We start from the raw sequence: 26717 nt of genomic DNA, 5'->3' as shown, positions 1-26717 counted from the left end.
AGGGCTTTTGCGGGCTCCGCACGTGATTTTCTCAGTCCTTGGCCCGGGTCGCCGTTTTCGGCTTCAAAAGTCGATTTCGGCCATCGCGGCCCGAATAGGACGTTTTCGGGCTCCGCAGGTGATTTTCTCACTCCGCTGCCCGGGTCACCGTTTTCTCCTTCAGAAGTGGATTTCGGCCATCATGGCCCGAGGAGGATGTTTTCACGCTCCGGACATGAATTTCTGGCGCCGCGGCCCGGGTCGCCGTTTTCGGCTTCAAAACTCGATTTTGGCCATCGCGGCCCGAGTAGGGCGCATTCAGGCTCTGGAAGTGATTTTCTCGGTCCGCAGCCCGGGTCGCCGTTTTTGTCTTCAAAAGTCAATTTCGGCCATCGCAGCATGAGGAGGACGTTTTTGGGCTCCGGAGGTGAATTTCTGGCTCCACAGCCCGGGTCTCCGAATCAGGCTTCAAAAGTCGATTTTGGCCATCGCGGCCCGAGTAGGGCGTATTCAGGCTCTGGAAGTGATTTTCTCGGTCCGCAGCCCGGGTCACCGTTTTCGGCTTCAAAAGTCGATTTCGGCCATCGCGGCCCGAATAGGGCGTTTTCGGGCTCCGCAGGTGATTTTCTCACTCCGCTGCCCGGGTCACCGTTTTCACCTTCAGAAGTGGATTTCGGCCATCATGGCCCGAGGAGGATGTTTTCAGGCTCCGGACATGAATTTCTGGCGCCGCGGCCCGGGTCGCCGTTTTCGGCTTCAAAACTCGATTTTGGCCATCGCGGCCCGAGTAGGGCGTATTCAGGCTCTGGAAGTGATTTTCTCGGTCCGCAGCCCGGGTCGCCGTTTTTGTATTCAAAAGTCAATTTCGGCCATCGCAGCATGAGGAGGACGTTTTTGGGCTCCGGACGTGAATTTCTGGCTCCACAGCCCGGGTCTCCGATTCCGGCTTCAAAAGTCGATTTTGGCCATCGCGGCCCGAGTAGGGCGTATTCAGGGTCTGGAAGTGATTTTCTCGGTCCGCAGCCCGGGTCGCCGTTTTTGGCTTCAAAAGTCGATTTCGGCCATCGCGGCACGAGGATAGCGTTATCGGGCTCGGGACATGGATTACTGGCTCCGCAGCCCGGGTTGCCGTTTTCGGCTTCAAAAGTCTATTTTGGCCATCACGGCCCGAAGAGGGTGTTTTCGGGCACCGAATGTGGATTTAGGCCTACGAAGCCCGTTTCGACGTTTTCAGCTACAGAAGTCAATTTTGTCCATCGCGGCTTGAGGAGGGCGTTTTCAGGCTCCGAACGTGCATTTTGGCCTCCGAAGCCCGTGTCTCCATTTTTGGCCTCAAAAGTCGATTTCGGTCATCGTGGCACGAGGAGGACGTTTTCGCGCTCTGGATGTGGATTTCTGGCTCCGCAGCCCGGGTCGCCGTTTTCGGCTTCAAAAGTCGATTTTGGCCATCGCGGCCCGAGAAGGGATTTTTCGGGCTCCACACGTGATTTTCTCGCTCCGCGGCCCGGGTCGCCGTTTTCACCTTCAAAAGTCGATTTCGGCCATCGCAGCCCAGGAAGGGCTTTTGCGGGCTCCGCACGTGATTTTCTCAGTCCTTGGCCCGGGTCGCCGTTTTCGGCTTCAAATGTCGATTTCGGCCATCGCGGCCCGAATAGGGCGTTTTCGGGCTCCGCAGGTGATTTTCTCACTCCGCTGCCCGGGTCACCGTTTTCACCTTCAGAAGTGGATTTCGGCCATCATGGCCCGAGGAGGATGTTTTCAGGCTCCGGACATGAATTTCTGGCGCCGCGGCCCGGGTCGCCGTTTTCGGCTTCAAAACTCGATTTTGGCCATCGCGGCCCGAGTAGGGCGTATTCAGGCTCTGGAAGTGATTTTCTCGGTCCGCAGCCCGGGTCGCCGTTTTTGTCTTCAAAAGTCAATTTCGGCCATCGCAGCATGAGGAGGACGTTTTTGGGCTCCGGAGGTGAATTTCTGGCTCCACAGCCCGGGTCTCCGATTCCGGCTTCAAAAGTCGATTTTGGCCATCACGGCCCGAGTAGGGCGTATTCAGGCTCTGGAAGTGATTTTCTCGGTCCGCAGCCCGGGTCGCCGTTTTCGCCTTCAAATGTCGATTTCGGCCATCACGGCCCGAAGGGGGTGTTTTCGGGCACCGGACGTGGATTTAGGCCTACGCAGCTCGTTTCGACGTTTTCAACTACAGAAGTCAATTTTGTCCATCGCGGGTTGAGGAGGGTGTTTTCAGCCTCCGAACGTGCATTTTGGCCTCCGAAGCCCGTGTCTCCATTTTTGGCCTCAAAAGTCGATTTCGGTCATCGTGGCGCGAGGAGGACGTTTTCACGCTCTGGATGTGTATTTCTGGCTCCGCAGCCCGGGTCGCCATTTTCACCTTCAAAAGTCGATTTCGGCCATCGCGGCCCGAGAAGGGCTTTTTCGGGCTCCGCACGTGATTTTTTCGCTCCGCGGCCCGGGTCGCCATTTTGACCTTCAAAAGTCAATTTTGGCCATCGCGGCCCGAATAGGGCGTTTTCGGGCTCCGCAGGTGATTTTCTCTCTCCGCCGCCCGGGGTCACCGTTTTCACCTTCAGAAGTGGATTTCGGCCATCATGGCCCGAGGAGGATGTTTTCAGGCTCCGGACATGAATTTCTGGCGCCGCGGCCCGGGTCGCCGTTTTCGGCTTCAAAACTCGATTTTGGCCATCGCGGCCCGAGTAGGGCGTATTCAGGCTCTGGAAGTGATTTTCTCGGTCCGCAGCCCGGGTCGCCGTTTTTGTCTTCAAAAGTCAATTTCGGCCATCGCAGCATGAGGAGGACGTTTTTGGGCTCCGGAGGTGAATTTCTGGCTCCACAGCCCGGGTCTCCGAATCAGGCTTCAAAAGTCGATTTTGGCCATCGCGGCCCGAGTAGGGCGTATTCAGGCTCTGGAAGTGATTTTCTCGGTCCGCAGCCCGGGTCGCCGTTTTCGGCTTCAAAAGTCGATTTCGGCCATCGCGGCCCGAATAGGGCGTTTTCGGGCTCCGCAGGTGATTTTCTCACTCCGCTGCCCGGGTCACCGTTTTCACCTTCAGAAGTGGATTTCGGCCATCATGGCCCGAGGAGGATGTTTTCAGCCTCCGGACATGAATTTCTGGCGCCGCGGCCCGGGTCGCCGTTTTCGGCTTCAAAACTCGATTTTGGCCATCACGGCCCGAGTAGGGCGTATTCAGGCTCTGGAAGTGATTTTCTCGGTCCGCAGCCCGGGTCGCCGTTTTTGTATTCAAAAGTCAATTTCGGCCATCGCAGCATGAGGAGGATGTTTTTGGGCTCCGGACGTGAATTTCTGGCTCCACAGCCCGGGTCTCCGATTCCGGCTTCAAAAGTCGATTTTGGCCATCGCGGCCCGAGTAGGGCGTATTCAGGGTCTGGAAGTGATTTTCTCGGTCCTCAGCCCGGGTCGCCATTATCGCCTTCAAAAGTCGATTTCGGCCATCACGGCCTGAAGAGGGTGTTTTCGGGCACCGGACGTGGATTTAGGCCTACGCAGCTCGTTTCGACGTTTTCAACTACAGAAGTCAATTTTGTCCATCGCGGGTTGAGGAGGGCGTTTTCAGCCTCCGAACGTGCATTTTGGCCTCCGAAGCCCGTGTCTCCATTTTTGGCCTCAAAAGTCGATTTCGGTCATCATGGCGCGAGGAGGACGTTTTCACGCTCTGGATGTGTATTTCTGGCTCCGCAGCCCGGGTCGCCATTTTCACCTTCAAAAGTCGATTTCGGCCATCGCGGCCCGAGAAGGGATTTTTCGGGCTCCGCACATGATTTTTTCGCTCCGCGGCCCGGGTCGCCATTTTGACCTTCAAAAGTCAATTTTGGCCATCGCGGCCCGAATAGGGCGTTTTCGGGCTCCGCAGGTGATTTTCTCTCTCCGCCGCCCGGGGTCTCCGTTTTCACCTTCAGAAGTGGATTTCGGCCATCATGGCCCGAGGAGGATGTTTTCAGGCTCCGGACATGAATTTCTGGCGCCGCGGCCCGGGTCGCCGTTTTCGGCTTCAAAACTCGATTTTGGCCATCGCGGCCCGAGTAGGGCGTATTCAGGCTCTGGAAGTGATTTTCTCGGTCCGCAGCCCGGGTCGCCGTTTTTGTCTTCAAAAGTCAATTTCGGCCATCGCAGCATGAGGAGGACGTTTTTGGGCTCCGGAGGTGAATTTCTGGCTCCACAGCCCGGGTCTCCGATTCCGGCTTCAAAAGTCGATTTTGGCCATCGCGGCCCGAGTAGGGCGTATTCAGGCTCTGGAAGTGATTTTCTCGGTCCGCAGCCCGGGTCGCCGTTTTCGCCTTCAAAAGTCGATTTCGGCCATGACGGCCCGAAGAGGGTGTTTTCGGGCACCGGACGTGGATTTAGGCCTACGCAGCTCGTTTCGACGTTTTCAACTACAGAAGTCAATTTTGTCCATCGCGGGTTGAGGAGGGCGTTTTCAGCCTCCCAACGTGCATTTTGGCCTCCGAAGCCCGTGTCTCCATTTTTGGCCTCAAAAGTCGATTTCGGTCATCATGGCGCGAGGAGGACGTTTTCACGCTCTGGATGTGTATTTCTGGCTCCGCAGCCCGGGTCGCCATTTTCACCTTCAAAAGTCGATTTCGGCCATCGCGGCCCGAGAAGGGATTTTTCGGGCTCCGGACGTGATTTTTTCGCTCCGCGGCCCGGGTCGCCATTTTGACCTTCAAAAGTCAATTTTGGCCATCGCGGCCCGAATAGGGCGTTTTCGGGCTCCGCAGGTGATTTTCTCTCTCCGCCGCCCGGGGTCTCCGTTTTCACCTTCAGAAGTGGATTTCGGCCATCATGGCCCGAGGAGGATGTTTTCAGGCTCCGGACATGAATTTCTGGCGCCGCGGCACGGGTCGCCGTTTTCGGCTTCAAAACTCGATTTTGGCCATCGCGGCCCGAGTAGGGCGTATTCAGGCTCTGGAAGTGATTTTCTCGGTCCGCAGCCCGGGTCGCCGTTTTTGTCTTCAAAAGTCAATTTCGGCCATCGCAGCATGAGGAGGACGTTTTTGGGCTCCGGAGGTGAATTTCTGGCTCCACAGCCCGGGTCTCCGATTCCGGCTTCAAAAGTCGATTTTGGCCATCGCGGCCCGAGTAGGGCGTATTCAGGCTCTGGAAGTGATTTTCTCGGTCCGCAGCCCGGGTCACCGTTTTCGGCTTCAAGAGTCGATTTCGGCCATCGCGGCCCGAATAGGGCGTTTTCGGGATCCGCAGGTGATTTTCTCACTCCGCTGCCCGGGTCACCGTTTTCACCTTCAGAAGTGGATTTCGGCCATCATGGCCCGAGGAGGATGTTTTCAGGCTCCGGACATGAATTTCTGGCGCCGCGGCCCAGGTCGCCGTTTTCGCCTCCAAAAGTCGATTTCGGCCATCACGGCCCGAAGAGGGTGTTTTCGGGCACCGGACGTGGATTTAGGCCTACGCAGCTCGTTTCGACGTTTTCAACTACAGAAGTCAATTTTGTCCATCGCGGGTTGAGGAGGGCGTTTTCAGCCTCCGAACGTGCATTTTGGCCTCCGAAGCCCGTGTCTCCATTTTTGGCCTCAAAAGTCGATTTCGGTCATCGTGGCGCGAGGAGGACGTTTTCACGCTCTGGATGTGTATTTCTGGCTCCGCAGCCCGGGTCGCCATTTTCACCTTCAAAAGTCGATTTCGGCCATCGCGGCCCGAGAAGGGCTTTTTCGGGCTCCGCACGTGATTTTTTCGCTCCGCGGCCCGGGTCGCCATTTTGACCTTCAAAAGTCAATTTTGGCCATCGCGGCCCGAATAGGGCGTTTTCGGGCTCCGCAGGTGATTTCTCTCTCCGCCGCCCGGGGTCACCGTTTTCACCTTCAGAAGTGGATTTCGGCCATCATGGCCCGAGGAGGATGTTTTCAGGCTCCGGACATGAATTTCTGGCGCCGCGGCCCGGGTCGCCGTTTTCGGCTTCAAAACTCGATTTTGGCCATCGCGGACCGAGTAGGGCGTATTTAGGCTCTGGAAGTGATTTTCTCGGTCCGCAGCCCGGGTCGCCGTTTTTGTCTTCAAAAGTCAATTTCGGCCATCGCAGCATGAGGAGGACGTTTTTGGGCTCCGGAGGTGAATTTCTGGCTCCACAGCCCGGGTCTCCGAATCAGGCTTCAAAAGTCGATTTTGGCCATCGCGGCCCGAGTAGGGCGTATTCAGGCTCTGGAAGTGATTTTCTCGGTCCGCAGCCCGGGTCACCGTTTTCGGCTTCAAAAGTCGATTTCGGCCATCGCGGCCCGAATAGGGCGTTTTCGGGCTCCGCAGGTGATTTTCTCACTCCGCTGCCCGGGTCACCGTTTTCACCTTCAGAAGTGGATTTCGGCCATCATGGCCCGAGGAGGATGTTTTCAGGCTCCGGACATGAATTTCTGGCGCCGCGGCCCGGGTCGCCGTTTTCGGCTTCAAAACTCGATTTTGGCCATCGCGGCCCGAGTAGGGCGTATTCAGGCTCTGGAAGTGATTTTCTCGGTCCGCAGCCCGGGTCGCCGTTTTTGTATTCAAAAGTCAATTTCGGCCATCGCAGCATGAGGAGGACGTTTTTGGGCTCCGGACGTGAATTTCTGGCTCCACACCCCGGGTCTCCGATTCCGGCTTCAAAAGTCGATTTTGGCCATCGCGGCCCGAGTAGGGCGTATTCAGGGTCTGGAAGTGATTTTCTCGGTCCGCAGCCCGGGTCGCCGTTTTTGGCTTCAAAAGTCGATTTCGGCCATCGCGGCACGAGGATAGCGTTATCGGGCTCGGGACATGGATTACTGGCTCCGCAGCCCGGGTCGCCGTTTTCGGCTTCAAAAGTCTATTTTGGCCATCACGGCCCGAATAGGGTGTTTTCGGGCACCGAATGTGGATTTAGGCCTACGAAGCCCGTTTCGACGTTTTCAGCTACAGAAGTCAATTTTGTCCATCGCGGCTTGAGGAGGGCGTTTTCAGGCTCCGAACGTGCATTTTGGCCTCCGAAGCCCGTGTCTCCATTTTTGGCCTCAAAAGTCGATTTCGGTCATCGTGGCACGAGGAGGACGTTTTCGCGCTCTGGATGTGGATTTCTGGCTCCGCAGCCCGGGTCGCCGTTTTCGGCTTCAAAAGTCGATTTTGGCCATCGCGGCCCGAGAAGGGATTTTTCGGGCTCCACACGTGATTTTTTCGCTCCGCGGCCCGGGTCGCCGTTTTCACCTTCAAAAGTGGATTTCGGCCATCGCAGCCCAGGAAGGGCTTTTGCGGGCTCCGCACGTGATTTTCTCAGTCCTTGGCCCGGGTCGCCGTTTTCGGCTTCAAAAGTCGATTTCGGCCATCGTGGCCCGAGTAGGGCGTTTTCGGGCTCCGCAGGTGATTTTCTCACTCCGCTGCCCGGGTCACCGTTTTCACCTTCAGAAGTGGATTTCGGCCATCATGGCCCGAGGAGGATGTTTTCAGGCTCCGGACATGAATTTCTGGCGCCGCGGCCCGGGTCGCCGTTTTCGGCTTCAAAACTCGATTTTGGCCATCGCGGCCCGAGTAGGGCGTATTCAGGCTCTGGAAGTGATTTTCTCGGTCCGCAGCCCGGGTCGCCGTTTTTGTCTTCAAAAGTCAATTTCGGCCATCGCAGCATGAGGAGGACGTTTTTGGGCTCCGGAGGTGAATTTCTGGCTCCACAGCCCGGGTCTCCGATTCCGGCTTCAAAAGTCGATTTTGGCCATCGCGGCCCGAGTAGGGCGTATTCAGGCTCTGGAAGTGATTTTCTCGGTCCGCAGCCCGGGTCGCCGTTTTCGCCTTCAAATGTCGATTTCGGCCATCACGGCCCGAAGAGGGTGTTTTCGGGCACCGGACGTGGATTTAGGCCTACGCAGCTCGTTTCGACGTTTTCAACTACAGAAGTCAATTTTGTCCATCGCGGGTTGAGGAGGGCGTTTTCAGCCTCCGAACGTGCATTTTGGCCTCCGAAGCCCGTGTCTCCATTTTTGGCCTCAAAAGTCGATTTCGGTCATCGTGGCGCGAGGAGGACGTTTTCACGCTCTGGATGTGTATTTCTGGCTCCGCAGCCCGGGTCGCCATTTTCACCTTCAAAAGTCGATTTCGGCCATCGCGGCCCGAGAAGGGCTTTTTCGGGCTCCGCACGTGATTTTTTCGCTCCGCGGCCCGGGTCGCCATTTTGACCTTCAAAAGTCAATTTTGGCCATCGCGGCCCGAATAGGGCGTTTTCGGGCTCCGCAGGTGATTTTCTCTCTCCGCCGCCCGGGGTCACCGTTTTCACCTTCAGAAGTGGATTTCGGCCATCATGGCCCGAGGAGGATGTTTTCAGCCTCCGGACATGAATTTCTGGCGCCGCGGCCCGGGTCGCCATTTTCGGCTTCAAAACTCGATTTTGGCCATCGCGGACCGAGTAGGGCGTATTCAGGCTCTGGAAGTGATTTTCTCGGTCCGCAGCCCGGGTCGCCGTTTTTGTCTTCAAAAGTCAATTTCGGCCATCGCAGCATGAGGAGGACGTTTTTGGGCTCCGGAGGTGAATTTCTGGCTCCACAGCCCGGGTCTCCGAATCAGGCTTCAAAAGTCGATTTTGGCCATCGCGGCCCGAGTAGGGCGTATTCAGGCTCTGGAAGTGATTTTCTCGGTCCGCAGCCCGGGTCACCGTTTTCGGCTTCAAAAGTCGATTTCGGCCATCGCGGCCCGAATAGGGTGTTTTCGGGCTCCGCAGGTGATTTTCTCACTCCGCTGCCCGGGTCACCGTTTTCACCTTCAGAAGTGGATTTCGGCCATCATGGCCCGAGGAGGATGTTTTCAGGCTCCGGACATGAATTTCTGGTGCCGCGGCCCGGGTCGCCGTTTTCGGCTTCAAAAGTCGATTTTGGCCATCGCGGCCCGAGTAGGGCGTATTCAGGGTCTGGAAGTGATTTTCTCGGTCCGCAGCCCGGGTCGCCGTTTTTGGCTTCAAAAGTCGATTTCGGCCATCGCGGCACGAGGATAGCGTTATCGGGCTCGGGACATGGATTACTGGCTCCGCAGCCCGGGTCGCCGTTTTCGGCTTCAAAAGTCTATTTTGGCCATCACGGCCCGAAGAGGGTGTTTTCGGGCACCGAATGTGGATTTAGGCCTACGAAGCCTGTTTCGACGTTTTCAGCTACAGAAGTCAATTTTGTCCATCGCGGCTTGAGGAGGGCGTTTTCAGGCTCCGAACGTGCATTTTGGCCTCCGAAGCCCGTGTCTCCATTTTTGGCCTCAAAAGTCGATTTCGGTCATCGTGGCACGAGGAGGACGTTTTCGCGCTCTGGATGTGGATTTCTGGCTCCGCAGCCCGGGTCGCCGTTTTCGGCTTCAAAAGTCGATTTTGGCCATCGCGGCCCGAGAAGGGATTTTTCGGGCTCCACACGTGATTTTCTCGCTCCGCGGCCCGGGTCGCCGTTTTCACCTTCAAAAGTCGATTTCGGCCATCGCAGCCCAGGAAGGGCTTTTGCGGGCTCCGCACGTGATTTTCTCAGTCCTTGGCCCGGGTCGCCGTTTTCGGCTTCAAAAGTCGATTTCGGCCATCGCAGCCCGAATTGGCGTTTTCGGGCTCCGCAGGTGATTTTCTCACTCCGCTGCCCGGGTCACCGTTTTCACCTTCAGAAGTGGATTTCGGCCATCATGGCCCGAGGAGGATGTTTTCAGGCTCCGGACATGAATTTCTGGCGCCGCGGCCCGGGTCGCCGTTTTCGGCTTCAAAACTCGATTTTGGCCATCGCGGCCCGAGTAGGGCGTATTCAGGCTCTGGAAGTGATTTTCTCGGTCCGCAGCCCGGGTCGCCGTTTTTGGCTTCAAAAGTCGATTTCGGCCATCGCGGCACGAGGATAGCGTTATCGGGCTCGGGACATGGATTACTGGCTCCGCAGCCCGGGTCGCCGTTTTCGGCTTCAAAAGTCTATTTTGGCCATCACGGCCCGAAGAGGGTGTTTTCGGGCACCGAATGTGGATTTAGGCCTACGAAGCCTGTTTCGACGTTTTCAGCTACAGAAGTCAATTTTGTCCATCGCGGCTTGAGGAGGGCGTTTTCAGGCTCCGAACGTGCATTTTGGCCTCCGAAGCCCGTGTCTCCATTTTTGGCCTCAAAAGTCGATTTCGGTCATCGTGGCACGAGGAGGACGTTTTCGCGCTCTGGATGTGGATTTCTGGCTCCGCAGCCCGGGTCGCCGTTTTCGGCTTCAAAAGTCGATTTTGGCCATCGCGGCCCGAGAAGGGATTTTTCGGGCTCCACACGTGATTTTCTCGCTCCGCGGCCCGGGTCGCCGTTTTCACCTTCAAAAGTCGATTTCGGCCATCGCAGCCCAGGAAGGGCTTTTGCGGGCTCCGCACGTGATTTTCTCAGTCCTTGGCCCGGGTCGCCGTTTTCGGCTTCAAAAGTCGATTTCGGCCATCGCAGCCCGAATTGGCGTTTTCGGGCTCCGCAGGTGATTTTCTCACTCCGCTGCCCGGGTCACCGTTTTCACCTTCAGAAGTGGATTTCGGCCATCATGGCCCGAGGAGGATGTTTTCAGGCTCCGGACATGAATTTCTGGCGCCGCGGCCCGGGTCGCCGTTTTCGGCTTCAAAACTCGATTTTGGCCATCGCGGCCCGAGTAGGGCGTATTCAGGCTCTGGAAGTGATTTTCTCGGTCCGCAGCCCGGGTCGCCGTTTTTGTCTTCAAAAGTCAATTTCGGCCATCGCAGCATGAGGAGGACGTTTTTGGGCTCCGGAGGTGAATTTCTGGCTCCACAGCCCGGGTCTCCGATTCCGGCTTCAAAAGTCGATTTTGGCCATCGCGGCCCGAGTAGGGCGTATTCAGGCTCTGGAAGTGATTTTCTCGGTCCGCAGCCCGCGGGTCGCCGTTTTCGCCTTCAAAAGTCGATTTCGGCCATCACGGCCCGAAGAGGGTGTTTTCGGGCACCGGACGGGGATTTAGGCCTACGCAGCTCGTTTCGACGTTTTCAACTACAGAAGTCAATTTTGTCCATCGCGGGTTGAGGAGGGCGTTTTCAGCCTCCGAACGTGCATTTTGGCCTCCGAAGCCCGTGTCTCCATTTTTGGCCTCAAAAGTCGATTTCGGTCATCGTGGCGCGAGGAGGACGTTTTCACGCTCTGGATGTGTATTTCTGGCTCCGCAGCCCGGGTCGCCATTTTCACCTTCAAAAGTCGATTTCGGCCATCGCGGCCCGAGAAGGGCTTTTTCGGGCTCCGCACGTGATTTTTTCGCTCCGCGGCCCGGGTCGCCATTTTGACCTTCAAAAGTCAATTTCGGCCATCGCGGCCCGAATAGGGCGTTTTCGGGCTCCGCAGGTGATTTTCTGTCTCCGCCGCCCGGGGTCACCGTTTTCACCTTCAGAAGTGGATTTCGGCCATCATGGCCCGAGGAGGATGTTTTCAGCCTCCGGACATGAATTTCTGGCGCCGCGGCCCGGGTCGCCATTTTCGGCTTCAAAACTCGATTTTGGCCATCGCGGACCGAGTAGGGCGTATTCAGGCTCTGGAAGTGATTTTCTCGGTCCGCAGCCCGGGTCGCCGTTTTTGTCTTCAAAAGTCAATTTCGGCCATCGCAGCATGAGGAGGACGTTTTTGGGCTCCGGAGGTGAATTTCTGGCTCCACAGCCCGGGTCTCCGAATCAGGCTTCAAAAGTCGATTTTGGCCATCGCGGCCCGAGTAGGGCGTATTCAGGCTCTGGAAGTGATTTTCTCGGTCCGCAGCCCGGGTCGCCGTTTTCGGCTTCAAAAGTCGATTTCGGCCATCGCAGCATGAGGAGGACGTTTTTGGGCTCCGGACGTGGATTTAGGCCTACGCAGCTCGTTTCGACGTTTTCAACTACAGAAGTCAATTTTGTCCATCGCGGGTTGAGGAGGGCATTTTCAGCCTCCGAACGTGCATTTTGGCCTCCGAAGCCCGTGTCTCCATTTTTGGCCTCAAAAGTCGATTTCGGTCATCGTGGCGCGAGGAGGACGTTTTCACGCTCTGGATGTGTATTTCTGGCTCCGCAGCCCGGGTCGCCATTTTCACCTTCAAAAGTCGATTTCGGCCATCGCGGCCCGAGAAGGGCTTTTTCAGGCTCCGGACGTGATTTTTTCGCTCCGCGGCCCGGGTCGCCATTTTGACCTTCAAAAGTCAATTTTGGCCATCGCGGCCCGAATAGGGCGTTTTCGGGCTCCGCAGGTGATTTTCTCTCTCCGCCGCCCGGGGTCACCGTTTTCACCTTCAGAAGTGGATTTCGGCCATCATGGCCCGAGGAGGATGTTTTCAGGCTCCGGACATGAATTTCTGGCGCCGCGGCCCGGGTCGCCGTTTTCGGCTTCAAAACTCGATTTTGGCCATCGCGGCCCGAGTAGGGCGTATTCAGGCTCTGGAAGTGATTTTCTCGGTCCGCAGCCCGGGTCGCCGTTTTCGCCTTCAAAAGTCGATTTCGGCCATCACGGCCCGAAGAGGGTGTTTTCGGGCACCGGACGTGGATTTAGGCCTACGCAGCTCGTTTCGACGTTTTCAACTACAGAAGTCAATTTTGTCCATCGCGGGTTGAGGAGGGCGTTTTCAGCCTCCGAACGTGCATTTTGGCCTCCGAAGCCCGTGTCTCCATTTTTGGCCTCAAAAGTCGATTTCGGTCATCGTGGCGCGAGGAGGACGTTTTCACGCTCTGGATGTGTATTTCTGGCTCCGCAGCCCGGGTCGCCATTTTCACCTTCAAAAGTCGATTTCGGCCATCGCGGCCCGAGAAGGGCTTTTTCGGGCTCCGCACGTGATTTTTTCGCTCCGCGGCCCGGGTCGCCATTTTGACCTTCAAAAGTCAATTTTGGCCATCGCGGCCCGAATAGGGCGTTTTCGGGCTCCGCAGGTGATTTTCTCTCTCCGCCGCCCGGGGTCACCGTTTTCACCTTCAGAAGTGGATTTCGGCCATCATGGCCCGAGGAGGATGTTTTCAGGCTCCGGACATGAATTTCTGGCGCCGCGGCCCGGGTCGCCGTTTTCGGCTTCAAAAGTCGATTTTGGCCATCGCGGCCCGAGTAGGGCGTATTCAGGCTCTGGAAGTGATTTTCTCGGTCCGCAGCCCGGGTCGCCGTTTTCGGCTTCAAAAGTCGATTTCGGCCATCACGGCCCGAAGAGGGTGTTTTCGGGCACCGGACGTGGATTTAGGCCTACGCAGCTCGTTTCGACGTTTTCAACTACAGAAGTTAATTTTGTCCATCGCGGGTTGAGGAGGGCGTTTTCAGCCTCCGAACGTGCATTTTGGCCTCCGAAGCCCGTGTCTCCATTTTTGGCCTCAAAAGTCGATTTCGGTCATCGTGGCGCGAGGAGGACGTTTTCACGCTCTGGATGTGTATTTCTGGCTCCGCAGCCCGGGTCGCCATTTTCACCTTCAAAAGTCGATTTCGGCCATCGCGGCCCGAGAAGGGCTTTTTCGGGCTCCGGACGTGATTTTTTCGCTCCGCGGCCCGGGTCGCCATTTTGACCTTCAAAAGTCGATTTCGGCCATCGCGGCCCGAATAGGGCGTTTTCGGGCTCCGCAGGTGATTTTCTCACTCCGCTGCCCGGGTCACCGTTTTCACCTTCAGAAGTGGATTTCGGCCATCATGGCCCGAGGAGGATGTTTTCAGGCTCCGGACATGAATTTCTGGCGCCGCGGCCCGGGTCGCCGTTTTCGGCTTCAAAACTCGATTTTGGCCATCGCGGCCCGAGTAGGGCGTATTCAGGCTCTGGAAGTGATTTTCTCGGTCCGCAGCCCGGGTCGCCGTTTTTGTCTTCAAAAGTCAATTTCGGCCATCGCAGCATGAGGAGGACGTTTTTGGGCTCCGGAGGTGAATTTCTGGCTCCACAGCCCGGGTCTCCGATTCCGGCTTCAAAAGTCGATTTTGGCCATCGCGGCCCGAGTAGGGCGTATTCAGGCTCTGGAAGTGATTTTCTCGGTCCGCAGCCCGGGTCGCCGTTTTTGTCTTCAAAAGTCGATTTCGGCCATCGCAGCATGAGGAGGACGTTTTTGGGCTCCGGAGGTGAATTTCTGGCTCCACAGCCCGGGTCTCCGAATCAGGCTTCAAAAGTCGATTTTGGCCATCGCGGCCCGAGTAGGGCGTATTCAGGCTCTGGAAGTGATTTTCTCGGTCCGCAGCCCGGGTCGCCGTTTTCGCCTTCAAAAGTCGATTTCGGCCATCACGGCCCGAAGAGGGTGTTTTCGGGCACCGGACGTGGATTTAGGCCTACGCAGCTCGTTTCGACGTTTTCAACTACAGAAGTCAATTTTGTCCATCGCGGGTTGAGGAGGGCGTTTTCAGCCTCCGAACGTGCATTTTGGCCTCCGAAGCCCGTGTCTCCATTTTGGGCCTCAAAAGTCGATTTCGGTCATCGTGGCGCGAGGAGGACGTTTTCACGCTCTGGATGTGTATTTCTGGCTCCGCAGCCCGGGTCGCCATTTTCACCTTCAAAAGTCGATTTCGGCCATCGCGGCCCGAGAAGGGCTTTTTCGGGCTCCGCACGTGATTTTTTCGCTCCGCGGCCCGGGTCGCCATTTTGACCTTCAAAAGTCAATTTTGGCCATCGCGGCCCGAATAGGGCGTTTTCGGGCTCCGCAGGTGATTTTCTCTCTCCGCCGCCCGGGGTCACCGTTTTCACCTTCAGAAGTGGATTTCGGCCATCATGGCCCGAGGAGGATGTTTTCAGGCTCCGGACATGAATTTCTGGCGCCGCGGCCCGGGTCGCCGTTTTCGGCTTCAAAACTCGATTTTGGCCATCGCGGCCCGAGTAGGGCGTATTCAGGCTCTGGAAGTGATTTTCTCGGTCCGCAGCCCGGGTCGCCGTTTTCGCCTTCAAAAGTCGATTTCGGCCATCACGGCCCGAAGAGGGTGTTTTCGGGCACCGGACGTGGATTTAGGCCTACGCAGCTCGTTTCGACGTTTTCAACTACAGAAGTCAATTTTGTCCATCGCGGGTTGAGGAGGGCGTTTTCAGCCTCCGAACGTGCATTTTGGCCTCCGAAGCCCGTGTCTCCATTTTTGGCCTCAAAAGTCGATTTCGGTCATCGTGGCGCGAGGAGGACGTTTTCACGCTCTGGATGTGTATTTCTGGCTCCGCAGCCCGGGTCGCCATTTTCACCTTCAAAAGTCGATTTCGGCCATCGCGGCCCGAGAAGGGCTTTTTCGGGCTCCGCACGTGATTTTTTCGCTCCGCGGCCCGGGTCGCCATTTTGACCTTCAAAAGTCAATTTTGGCCATCGCGGCCCGAATAGGGCGTTTTCGGGCTCCGCAGGTGATTTTCTCTCTCCGCCGCCCGGGGTCACCGTTTTCACCTTCAGAAGTGGATTTCGGCCATCATGGCCCGAGGAGGATGTTTTCAGGCTCCGGACATGAATTTCTGGCGCCGCGGCCCGGGTCGCCGTTTTCGGCTTCAAAAGTCGATTTTGGCCATCGCGGCCCGAGTAGGGCGTATTCAGGCTCTGGAAGTGATTTTCTCGGTCCGCAGCCCGGGTCGCCGTTTTCGCCTTCAAAAGTCGATTTCGGCCATCACGGCCCGAAGAGGGTGTTTTCGGGCACCGGACGTGGATTTAGGCCTACGCAGCTCGTTTCGACGTTTTCAACTACAGAAGTCAATTTTGTCCATCGCGGGTTGAGGAGGGCGTTTTCAGCCTCCGAACGTGCATTTTGGCCTCCGAAGCCCGTGTCTCCATTTTGGGCCTCAAAAGTCGATTTCGGTCATCGTGGCGCGAGGAGGACGTTTTCACGCTCTGGATGTGTATTTCTGGCTCCGCAGCCCGGGTCGCCATTTTCACCTTCAAAAGTCGATTTCGGCCATCGCGGCCCGAGAAGGGCTTTTTCGGGCTCCGCACGTGATTTTTTCGCTCCGCGGCCCGGGTCGCCATTTTGACCTTCAAAAGTCAATTTTGGCCATCGCGGCCCGAATAGGGCGTTTTCGGGCTCCGCAGGTGATTTTCTCTCTCCGCCGCCCGGGGTCACCGTTTTCACCTTCAGAAGTGGATTTCGGCCATCATGGCCCGAGGAGGATGTTTTCAGGCTCCGGACATGAATTTCTGGCGCCGCGGCCCGGGTCGCCGTTTTCGGCTTCAAAACTCGATTTTGGCCATCGCGGCCCGAGTAGGGCGTATTCAGGCTCTGGAAGTGATTTTCTCGGTCCGCAGCCCGGGTCGCCGTTTTTGTCTTCAAAAGTCAATTTCGGCCATCGCAGCATGAGGAGGACGTTTTTGGGCTCCGGAGGTGAATTTCTGGCTCCACAGCCCGGGTCTCCGATTCCGGCTTCAAAAGTCGATTTTGGCCATCGCGGCCCGAGTAGGGCGTATTCAGGCTCTGGAAGTGATTTTCTTGGTCCGCAGCCCGGGTCGCCGTTTTCGGCTTCAAAAGTCGATTTCGGCCATCGCGGCCCGAGTAGGTCGTATTCAGGCTCTGGAAGTGATTTTCTCGGTCCGCAGCCCGGGTCGCCGTTTTTGTCTTCAAAAGTCAATTTCGGCCATCGCAGCATGAGGAGGACGTTTTTGGGCTCCGGAGGTGAATTTCTGGCTCCACAGCCCGGGTCTCCGAATCAGGCTTCAAAAGTCGATTTTGGCCATCGCGGCCCGAGTAGGGCGTATTCAGGCTCTGGAAGTGATTTTCTCGGTCCGCAGCCCGGGTCGCCGTTTTCGCCTTCAAAAGTCGATTTCGGCCATCACGGCCCGAAGAGGGTGTTTTCGGGCACCGGACGTGGATTTAGGCCTACGCAGCTCGTTTCGACGTTTTCAACTACAGAAGTCAATTTTGTCCATCGCGGGTTGAGGAGGGCGTTTTCAGCCTCCGAACGTGCATTTTGGCCTCCGAAGCCCGTGTCTCCATTTTGGGCCTCAAAAGTCGATTTCGGTCATCGTGGCGCGAGGAGGACGTTTTCACGCTCTGGATGTGTATTTCTGGCTCCGCAGCCCGGGTCGCCATTTTCACCTTCAAAAGTCGATTTCGGCCATCGCGGCCCGAGAAGGGCTTTTTCGGGCTCCGCACGTGATTTTTTCGCTCCGCGGCCCGGGTCGCCATTTTGACCTTCAAAAGTCAATTTTGGCCATCGCGGCCCGAATAGGGCGTTTTCGGGCTCCGCAGGTGATTTTCTCTCTCCGCCGCCCGGGGTCACCGTTTTCACCTTCAGAAGTGGATTTCGGCCATCATGGCCCGAGGAGGATGTTTTCAGGCTCCGGACATGAATTTCTGGCGCCGCGGCCCGGGTCGCCGTTTTCGGCTTCAAAACTCGATTTTGGCCATCGCGGCCCGAGTAGGGCGTATTCAGGCTCTGGAAGTGATTTTCTCGGTCCGCAGCCCGGGTCGCCGTTTTTGTCTTCAAAAGTCAATTTCGGCCATCGCAGCATGAGGAGGACGTTTTTGGGCTCCGGAGGTGAATTTCTGGCTCCACAGCCCGGGTCTCCGATTCCGGCTTCAAAAATCGATTTTGGCCATCGCGGCCCGAGTAGGGCGTATTCAGGCTCTGGAAGTGATTTTCTCGGTCCGCAGCCCGGGTCGCCGTTTTCGGCTTCAAAAGTCGATTTCGGCCATCGCGGCCCGAGTAGGTCGTATTCAGGCTCTGGAAGTGATTTTCTCGGTCCGCAGCCCGGGTCGCCGTTTTTGTCTTCAAAAGTCAATTTCGGCCATCGCAGCATGAGGAGGACGTTTTTGGGCTCCGGAGGTGAATTTCTGGCTCCACAGCCCGGGTCTCCGAATCAGGCTTCAAAAGTCGATTTTGGCCATCGCGGCCCGAGTAGGGCGTATTCAGGCTCTGGAAGTGATTTTCTCGGTCCGCAGCCCGGGTCGCCGTTTTCGCCTTCAAAAGTCGATTTCGGCCATCACGGCCCGAAGAGGGTGTTTTCGGGCACCGGACGTGGATTTAGGCCTACGCAGCTCGTTTCGACGTTTTCAACTACAGAAGTCAATTTTGTCCATCGCGGGTTGAGGAGGGCGTTTTCAGCCTCCGAACGTGCATTTTGGCCTCCGAAGCCCGTGTCTCCATTTTTGGCCTCAAAAGTCGATTTCGGTCATCGTGGCGCGAGGAGGACGTTTTCACGCTCTGGATGTGTATTTCTGGCTCCGCAGCCCGGGTCGCCATTTTCACCTTCAAAAGTCGATTTCGGCCATCGCGGCCCGAGAAGGGCTTTTTCGGGCTCCGCACGTGATTTTTTCGCTCCGCGGCCCGGGTCGCCATTTTGACCTTCAAAAGTCAATTTTGGCCATCGCGGCCCGAATAGGGCGTTTTCGGGCTCCGCAGGTGATTTTCTCTCTCCGCCGCCCGGGGTCACCGTTTTCACCTTCAGAAGTGGATTTCGGCCATCATGGCCCGAGGAGGATGTTTTCAGGCTCCGGACATGAATTTCTGGCGCCGCGGCCCGGGTCGCCGTTTTCGGCTTCAAAAGTCGATTTTGGCCATCGCGGCCCGAGTAGGGCGTATTCAGGCTCTGGAAGTGATTTTCTCGGTCCGCAGCCCGGGTCGCCGTTTTCGGCTTCAAAAGTCGATTTCGGCCATCACGGCCCGAAGAGGGTGTTTTCGGGCACCGGACGTGGATTTAGGCCTACGCAGCTCGTTTCGACGTTTTCAACTACAGAAGTTAATTTTGTCCATCGCGGGTTGAGGAGGGCGTTTTCAGCCTCCGAACGTGCATTTTGGCCTCCGAAGCCCGTGTCTCCATTTTTGGCCTCAAAAGTCGATTTCGGTCATCGTGGCGCGAGGAGGACGTTTTCACGCTCTGGATGTGTATTTCTGGCTCCGCAGCCCGGGTCGCCATTTTCACCTTCAAAAGTCGATTTCGGCCATCGCGGCCCGAGAAGGGCTTTTTCGGGCTCCGGACGTGATTTTTTCGCTCCGCGGCCCGGGTCGCCATTTTGACCTTCAAAAGTCGATTTCGGCCATCGCGGCCCGAATAGGGCGTTTTCGGGCTCCGCAGGTGATTTTCTCACTCCGCTGCCCGGGTCACCGTTTTCACCTTCAGAAGTGGATTTCGGCCATCATGGCCCGAGGAGGATGTTTTCAGGCTCCGGACATGAATTTCTGGCGCCGCGGCCCGGGTCGCCGTTTTCGGCTTCAAAACTCGATTTTGGCCATCGCGGCCCGAGTAGGGCGTATTCAGGCTCTGGAAGTGATTTTCTCGGTCCGCAGCCCGGGTCGCCGTTTTTGTCTTCAAAAGTCAATTTCGGCCATCGCAGCATGAGGAGGACGTTTTTGGGCTCCGGAGGTGAATTACTGGCTCCACAGCCCGGGTCTCCGAATTAGGCTTCAAAAGTCGATTTTGGCCATCGCGGCCCGAGTAGGGCGTATTCAGGCTCTGGAAGTGATTTTCTCGGTCCGCAGCCCGGGTCGCCGTTTTCGGCTTCAAAAGTCGATTTCGGCCATCGCGGCCCGAATAGGGCGTTTTCGGGCTCCGCAGGTGATTTTCTCACTCCGCTGCCCGGGTCACCGTTTTCACCTTCAGAAGTGGATTTCGGCCATCATGGCCCGAGGAGGATGTTTTCAGGCTCCGGACATGAATTTCTGGCGCCGCGGCCCGGGTCGCCGTTTTCGGCTTCAAAACTCGATTTTGGCCATCGCGGCCCGAGTAGGGCGTATTCAGGCTCTGGAAGTGATTTTCTCGGTCCGCAGCCCGGGTCGCCGTTTTCGGCTTCAAAAGTCGATTTCGGCCATCGCGGCCCGAATAGGGCGTTTTCGGGCTCCGCAGGTGATTTTCTCACTCCGCTGCCCGGGTCACCGTTTTCACCTTCAGAAGTGGATTTCGGCCATCGCGGCCCGAGTAGGGCGTATTCAGGCTCCGGACATGAATTTCTGGCGCCGCGGCCCGGGTCGCCGTTTTCGGCTTCAAAACTCGATTTTGGCCATCGCGGCCCGAGTAGGGCGTATTCAGGCTCTGGAAGTGATTTTCTCGGTCCGCAGCCCGGGTCGCCGTTTTCGCCTTAAAAAGTCGATTTCTGCCATCACGGCCCGAGTAGGGCGTATTCAGGCTCTGGAAGTGATTTTCTCGGTCCGCAGCCCGGGTCGCCGTTTTTGTCTTCAAAAGTCAATTTCGGCCATCGCAGCATGAGGAGGACGTTTTTGGGCTCCGGAGGTGAATTTCTGGCTCCACAGCCCGGGTCTCCGAATCAGGCTTCAAAAGTCGATTTTGGCCATCGCGGCCCGAAGAGGGTGTTTTCGGGCACCGGACGTGGATTTAGGCCTACGCAGCTCGTTTCGACGTTTTCAACTACAGAAGTCAATTTTGTCCATCGCGGGTTGAGGAGGGCGTTTTCAGCCTCCGAACGTGCATTTTGGCCTCCGAAGCCCGTGTCTCCATTTTGGGCCTCAAAAGTCGATTTCGGTCATCGTGGCGCGAGGAGGACGTTTTCACGCTCTGGATGTGTATTTCTGGCTCCGCAGCCCGGGTCGCCATTTTCACCTTCAAAAGTCGATTTCGGCCATCGCGGCCCGAGAAGGGCTTTTTCGGGCTCCGCACGTGATTTTTTCGCTCCGCGGCCCGGGTCGCCATTTTGACCTTCAAAAGTCAATTTTGGCCATCGCGGCCCGAATAGGGCGTTTTCGGGCTCCGCAGGTGATTTTCTCTCTCCGCCGCCCGGGGTCACCGTTTTCACCTTCAGAAGTGGATTTCGGCCATCATGGCCCGAGGAGGATGTTTTCAGGCTCCGGACATGAATTTCTGGCGCCGCGGCCCGGGTCGCCGTTTTCGGCTTCAAAACTCGATTTTGGCCATCGCGGCCCGAGTAGGGCGTATTCAGGCTCTGGAAGTGATTTTCTCGGTCCGCAGCCCGGGTCGCCGTTTTTGTCTTCAAAAGTCAATTTCGGCCATCGCAGCATGAGGAGGACGTTTTTGGGCTCCGGAGGTGAATTTCTGGCTCCACAGCCCGGGTCTCCGAATCAGGCTTCAAAAGTCGATTTTGGCCATCGCGGCCCGAGTAGGGCGTATTCAGGCTCTGGAAGTGATTTTCTCGGTCCGCAGCCCGGGTCGCCGTTTTCGGCTTCAAAAGTCGATTTCGGCCATCGCGGCCCGAGTAGGTCGTATTCAGGCTCTGGAAGTGATTTTCTCGGTCCGCAGCCCGGGTCGCCGTTTTTGTCTTCAAAAGTCAATTTCGGCCATCGCAGCATGAGGAGGACGTTTTTGGGCTCCGGAGGTGAATTTCTGGCTCCACAGCCCGGGTCTCCGAATCAGGCTTCAAAAGTCGATTTTGGCCATCGCGGCCCGAGTAGGGCGTATTCAGGCTCTGGAAGTGATTTTCTCGGTCCGCAGCCCGGGTCGCCGTTTTCGCCTTCAAAAGTCGATTTCGGCCATCACGGCCCGAAGAGGGTGTTTTCGGGCACCGGACGTGGATTTAGGCCTACGCAGCTCGTTTCGACGTTTTCAACTACAGAAGTCAATTTTGTCCATCGCGGGTTGAGGAGGGCGTTTTCAGCCTCCGAACGTGCATTTTGGCCTCCGAAGCCCGTGTCTCCATTTTTGGCCTCAAAAGTCGATTTCGGTCATCGTGGCGCGAGGAGGACGTTTTCACGCTCTGGATGTGTATTTCTGGCTCCGCAGCCCGGGTCGCCATTTTCACCTTCAAAAGTCGATTTCGGCCATCGCGGCCCGAGAAGGGCTTTTTCGGGCTCCGCACGTCATTTTTTCGCTCCGCGGCCCGGGTCGCCATTTTGACCTTCAAAAGTCTATTTTGGCCATCGCGGCCCGAATAGGGCGTTTTCGGGCTCCGCAGGTGATTTTCTCTCTCCGCCGCCCGGGGTCACCGTTTTCACCTTCAGAAGTGGATTTCGGCCATCATGGCCCGAGGAGGATGTTTTCAGGCTCCGGACATGAATTTCTGGCGCCGCGGCCCGGGTCGCCGTTTTCGGCTTCAAAACTCGATTTTGGCCATCGCGGCCCGAGTAGGGCGTATTCAGGCTCTGGAAGTGATTTTCTCGGTCCGCAGCCCGGGTCGCCGTTTTCGCCTTAAAAAGTCGATTTCTGCCATCACGGCCCGAGTAGGGCGTATTCAGGCTCTGGAAGTGATTTTCTCGGTCCGCAGCCCGGGTCGCCGTTTTTGTCTTCAAAAGTCAATTTCGGCCATCGCAGCATGAGGAGGACGTTTTTGGGCTCCGGAGGTGAATTTCTGGCTCCACAGCCCGGGTCTCCGAATCAGGCTTCAAAAGTCGATTTTGGCCATCGCGGCCCGAAGAGGGTGTTTTCGGGCACCGGACGTGGATTTAGGCCTACGCAGCTCGTTTCGACGTTTTCAACTACAGAAGTCAATTTTGTCCATCGCGGGTTGAGGAGGGCGTTTTCAGCCTCCGAACGTGCATTTTGGCCTCCGAAGCCCGTGTCTCCATTTTGGGCCTCAAAAGTCGATTTCGGTCATCGTGGCGCGAGGAGGACGTTTTCACGCTCTGGATGTGTATTTCTGGCTCCGCAGCCCGGGTCGCCATTTTCACCTTCAAAAGTCGATTTCGGCCATCGCGGCCCGAGAAGGGCTTTTTCGGGCTCCGCACGTGATTTTTTCGCTCCGCGGCCCGGGTCGCCATTTTGACCTTCAAAAGTCAATTTTGGCCATCGCGGCCCGAATAGGGCGTTTTCGGGCTCCGCAGGTGATTTTCTCTCTCCGCCGCCCGGGGTCACCGTTTTCACCTTCAGAAGTGGATTTCGGCCATCATGGCCCGAGGAGGATGTTTTCAGGCTCCGGACATGAATTTCTGGCGCCGCGGCCCGGGTCGCCGTTTTCGGCTTCAAAACTCGATTTTGGCCATCGCGGACCGAGTAGGGCGTATTCAGGCTCTGGAAGTGATTTTCTCGGTCCGCAGCCCGGGTCGCCGTTTTTGTCTTCAAAAGTCAATTTCGGCCATCGCAGCATGAGGAGGACGTTTTTGGGCTCCGGAGGTGAATTTCTGGCTCCACAGCCCGGGTCTCCGAATCAGGCTTCAAAAGTCGATTTTGGCCATCGCGGCCCGAGTAGGGCGTATTCAGGCTCTGGAAGTGATTTTCTCGGTCCGCAGCCCGGGTCGCCGTTTTCGGCTTCAAAAGTCGATTTCGGCCATCGCGGCCCGAGTAGGTCGTATTCAGGCTCTGGAAGTGATTTTCTCGGTCCGCAGCCCGGGTCGCCGTTTTTGTCTTCAAAAGTCAATTTCGGCCATCGCAGCATGAGGAGGACGTTTTTGGGCTCCGGAGGTGAATTTCTGGCTCCACAGCCCGGGTCTCCGAATCAGGCTTCAAAAGTCGATTTTGGCCATCGCGGCCCGAGTAGGGCGTATTCAGGCTCTGGAAGTGATTTTCTCGGTCCGCAGCCCGGGTCGCCGTTTTCGCCTTCAAAAGTCGATTTCGGCCATCACGGCCCGAAGAGGGTGTTTTCGGGCACCGGACGTGGATTTAGGCCTACGCAGCTCGTTTCGACGTTTTCAACTACAGAAGTCAATTTTGTCCATCGCGGGTTGAGGAGGGCGTTTTCAGCCTCCGAACGTGCATTTTGGCCTCCGAAGCCCGTGTCTCCATTTTTGGCCTCAAAAGTCGATTTCGGTCATCGTGGCGCGAGGAGGACGTTTTCACGCTCTGGATGTGTATTTCTGGCTCCGCAGCCCGGGTCGCCATTTTCACCTTCAAAAGTCGATTTCGGCCATCGCGGCCCGAGAAGGGCTTTTTCGGGCTCCGCACGTCATTTTTTCGCTCCGCGGCCCGGGTCGCCATTTTGACCTTCAAAAGTCTATTTTGGCCATCGCGGCCCGAATAGGGCGTTTTCGGGCTCCGCAGGTGATTTTCTCTCTCCGCCGCCCGGGGTCACCGTTTTCACCTTCAGAAGTGGATTTCGGCCATCATGGCCCGAGGAGGATGTTTTCAGGCTCCGGACATGAATTTCTGGCGCCGCGGCCCGGGTCGCCGTTTTCGGCTTCAAAACTCGATTTTGGCCATCGCGGCCCGAGTAGGGCGTATTCAGGCTCTGGAAGTGATTTTCTCGGTCCGCAGCCCGGGTCGCCGTTTTTGTCTTCAAAAGTCAATTTCGGCCATCGCAGCATGAGGAGGACGTTTTTGGGCTCCGGAGGTGAATTTCTGGCTCCACAGCCCGGGTCTCCGATTCCGGCTTCAAAAGTCCATTTTGGCCATCGTGGCCCGAGTAGGGCGTATTCAGGCTCTGGAAGTGATTTTCTCGGTCCGCAGCCCGGGTCGCCGTTTTCGCCTTCAAAAGTCGATTTCGGCCATCACGGCCCGAAGAGGGTGTTTTCGGGCACCGGACGTGGATTTAGGCCTACGCAGCTCGTTTCGACGTTTTCAACTACAGAAGTCAATTTTGTCCATCGCGGGTTGAGGAGGGCGTTTTCAGCCTCCGAACGTGCATTTTGGCCTCCGAAGCCCGTGTCTCCATTTTGGGCCTCAAAAGTCGATTTCGGTCATCGTGGCGCGAGGAGGACGTTTTCACGCTCTGGATGTGTATTTCTGGCTCCGCAGCCCGGGTCGCCATTTTCACCTTCAAAAGTCGATTTCGGCCATCGCGGCCCGAGAAGGGCTTTTTCGGGCTCCGCACGTGATTTTTTCGCTCCGCGGCCCGGGTCGCCATTTTGACCATCAAAAGTCTATTTGGTCTAATAGGGCGTTTTCGGGCTCCGCAGGTGATTTTCTCTCTCCGCCGCCCGGGGTCACCGTTTTCACCTTCAGAAGTGGATTTCGGCCATCATGGCCCGAGGAGGATGTTTTCAGGCTCCGGACATGAATTTCTGGCGCCGCGGCCCGGGTCGCCGTTTTCGGCTTCAAAACTCGATTTTGGCCATCGCGGCCCGAGTAGGGCGTATTCAGGCTCTGGAAGTGATTTTCTCGGTCCGCAGCCCGGGTCGCCATTTTCGGCTTCAAAAGTCGATTTCGGCCATCGCGGCCCGAATAGGGTGTTTTCGGGCTCCGCAGGTGATTTTCTCACTCCGCTGCCCGGGTCACCGTTTTCACCTTCAGAAGTGGATTTCGGCCATCATGGCCCGAGGAGGATGTTTTCAGGCTCCGGACATGAATTTCTGGCGCCGCGGCCCGGGTCGCCGTTTTCGGCTTCAAAACTCGATTTTGGCCATCGCGGCCCGAGTAGGGCGTATTCAGGCTCTGGAAGTGATTTTCTCGGTCCGCAGCCCGGGTCGCCGTTTTTGTCTTCAAAAGTCAATTTCGGCCATCGCAGCATGAGGAGGACGTTTTTGGGCTCCGGAGGTGAATTTCTGGCTCCACAGCCCGGGTCTCCGATTCCGGCTTCAAAAGTCGATTTTGGCCATCGCGGCCCGAGTAGGGCGTATTCAGGCTCTGGAAGTGATTTTCTCGGTCCGCAGCCCGGGTCGCCGTTTTCGCCTTCAAAAGTCGATTTCGGCCATCACGGCCCGAAGAGGGTGTTTTCGGGCACCGGACGTGGATTTAGGCCTACATAGCTCGTTTCGACGTTTTCAACTACAGAAGTCAATTTTGTCCATCGCGGGTTGAGGAGGGCGTTTTCAGCCTCCGAACGTGCATTTTGGCCTCCGAAGCCCGTGTCTCCATTTTGGGCCTCAAAAGTCGATTTCGGTCATCGTGGCGTGAGGAGGACGTTTTCACGCTCTGGATGTGTATTTCTGGCTCCGCAGCCCGGGTCGCCATTTTCACCTTCAAAAGTCGATTTCGGCCATCGCGGCCCGAGAAGGGCTTTTTCGGGCTCCGCACGTGATTTTTTCGCTCCGCGGCCCGGGTCGCCATTTTGACCTTCAAAAGTCTATTTTGGCCATCGCGGCCCGAATAGGGCGTTTTCGGGCTCCGCAGGTGATTTTCTCTCTCCGCCGCCCGGGGTCACCGTTTTCACCTTCAGAAGTGGATTTCGGCCATCATGGCCCGAGGAGGATGTTTTCAGGCTCCGGACATGAATTTCTGGCGCCGCGGCCCGGGTCGCCGTTTTCGGCTTCAAAACTCGATTTTGGCCATCGCGGCCCGAGTAGGGCGTATTCAGGCTCTGGAAGTGATTTTCTCGGTCCGCAGCCCGGGTCGCCGTTTTTGTCTTCAAAAGTCAATTTCGGCCATCGCAGCATGAGGAGGACGTTTTTGGGCTCCGGAGGTGAATTTCTGGCTCCACAGCCCGGGTCTCCGATTCCGGCTTCAAAAGTCGATTTTGGCCATCGCGGCCCGAGTAGGGCGTATTCAGGCTCTGGAAGTGATTTTCTCGGTCCGCAGCCCGGGTCGCCGTTTTCGCCTTCAAAAGTCGATTTCGGCCATCACGGCCCGAAGAGGGTGTTTTCGGGCACCGGACGTGGATTTAGGCCTACGCAGCTCGTTTCGACGTTTTCAACTACAGAAGTCAATTTTGTCCATCGCGGGTTGAGGAGGGCGTTTTCAGCCTCCGAACGTGCATTTTGGCCTCCGAAGCCCGTGTCTCCATTTTGGGCCTCAAAAGTCGATTTCGGTCATCGTGGCGCGAGGAGGACGTTTTCACGCTCTGGATGTGTATTTCTGGCTCCGCAGCCCGGGTCGCCATTTTCACCTTCAAAAGTCGATTTCGGCCATCGCGGCCCGAGAAGGGCTTTTTCGGGCTCCGCACGTGATTTTTTTCGCTCCGCGGCCCGGGTCGCCATTTTGACCTTCAAAAGTCGATTTCGGCCATCGCGGCCCGAATAGGGCGTTTTCGGGCTCCGCAGGTGATTTTCTCACTCCGCTGCCCGGGTCACCGTTTTCACCTTCAGAAGTGGATTTCGGCCATCATGGCCCGAGGAGGATGTTTTCAGGCTCCGGACATGAATTTCTGGCGCCGCGGCCCGGGTCGCCGTTTTCGGCTTCAAAACTCGATTTTGGCCATCGCGGCCCGAGTAGGGCGTATTTAGGCTCTGGA

The sequence above is a fragment of the Pelodiscus sinensis genome, chromosome 1, assembly GCF_052426305.1.
Source record: "Pelodiscus sinensis isolate ZL-2025 chromosome 1, ASM5242630v1, whole genome shotgun sequence".
In the NCBI taxonomy this organism is placed as follows: Eukaryota; Metazoa; Chordata; order Testudines; family Trionychidae; genus Pelodiscus; species Pelodiscus sinensis.
Note: the sequence above shows the minus strand (reverse complement) of the source record.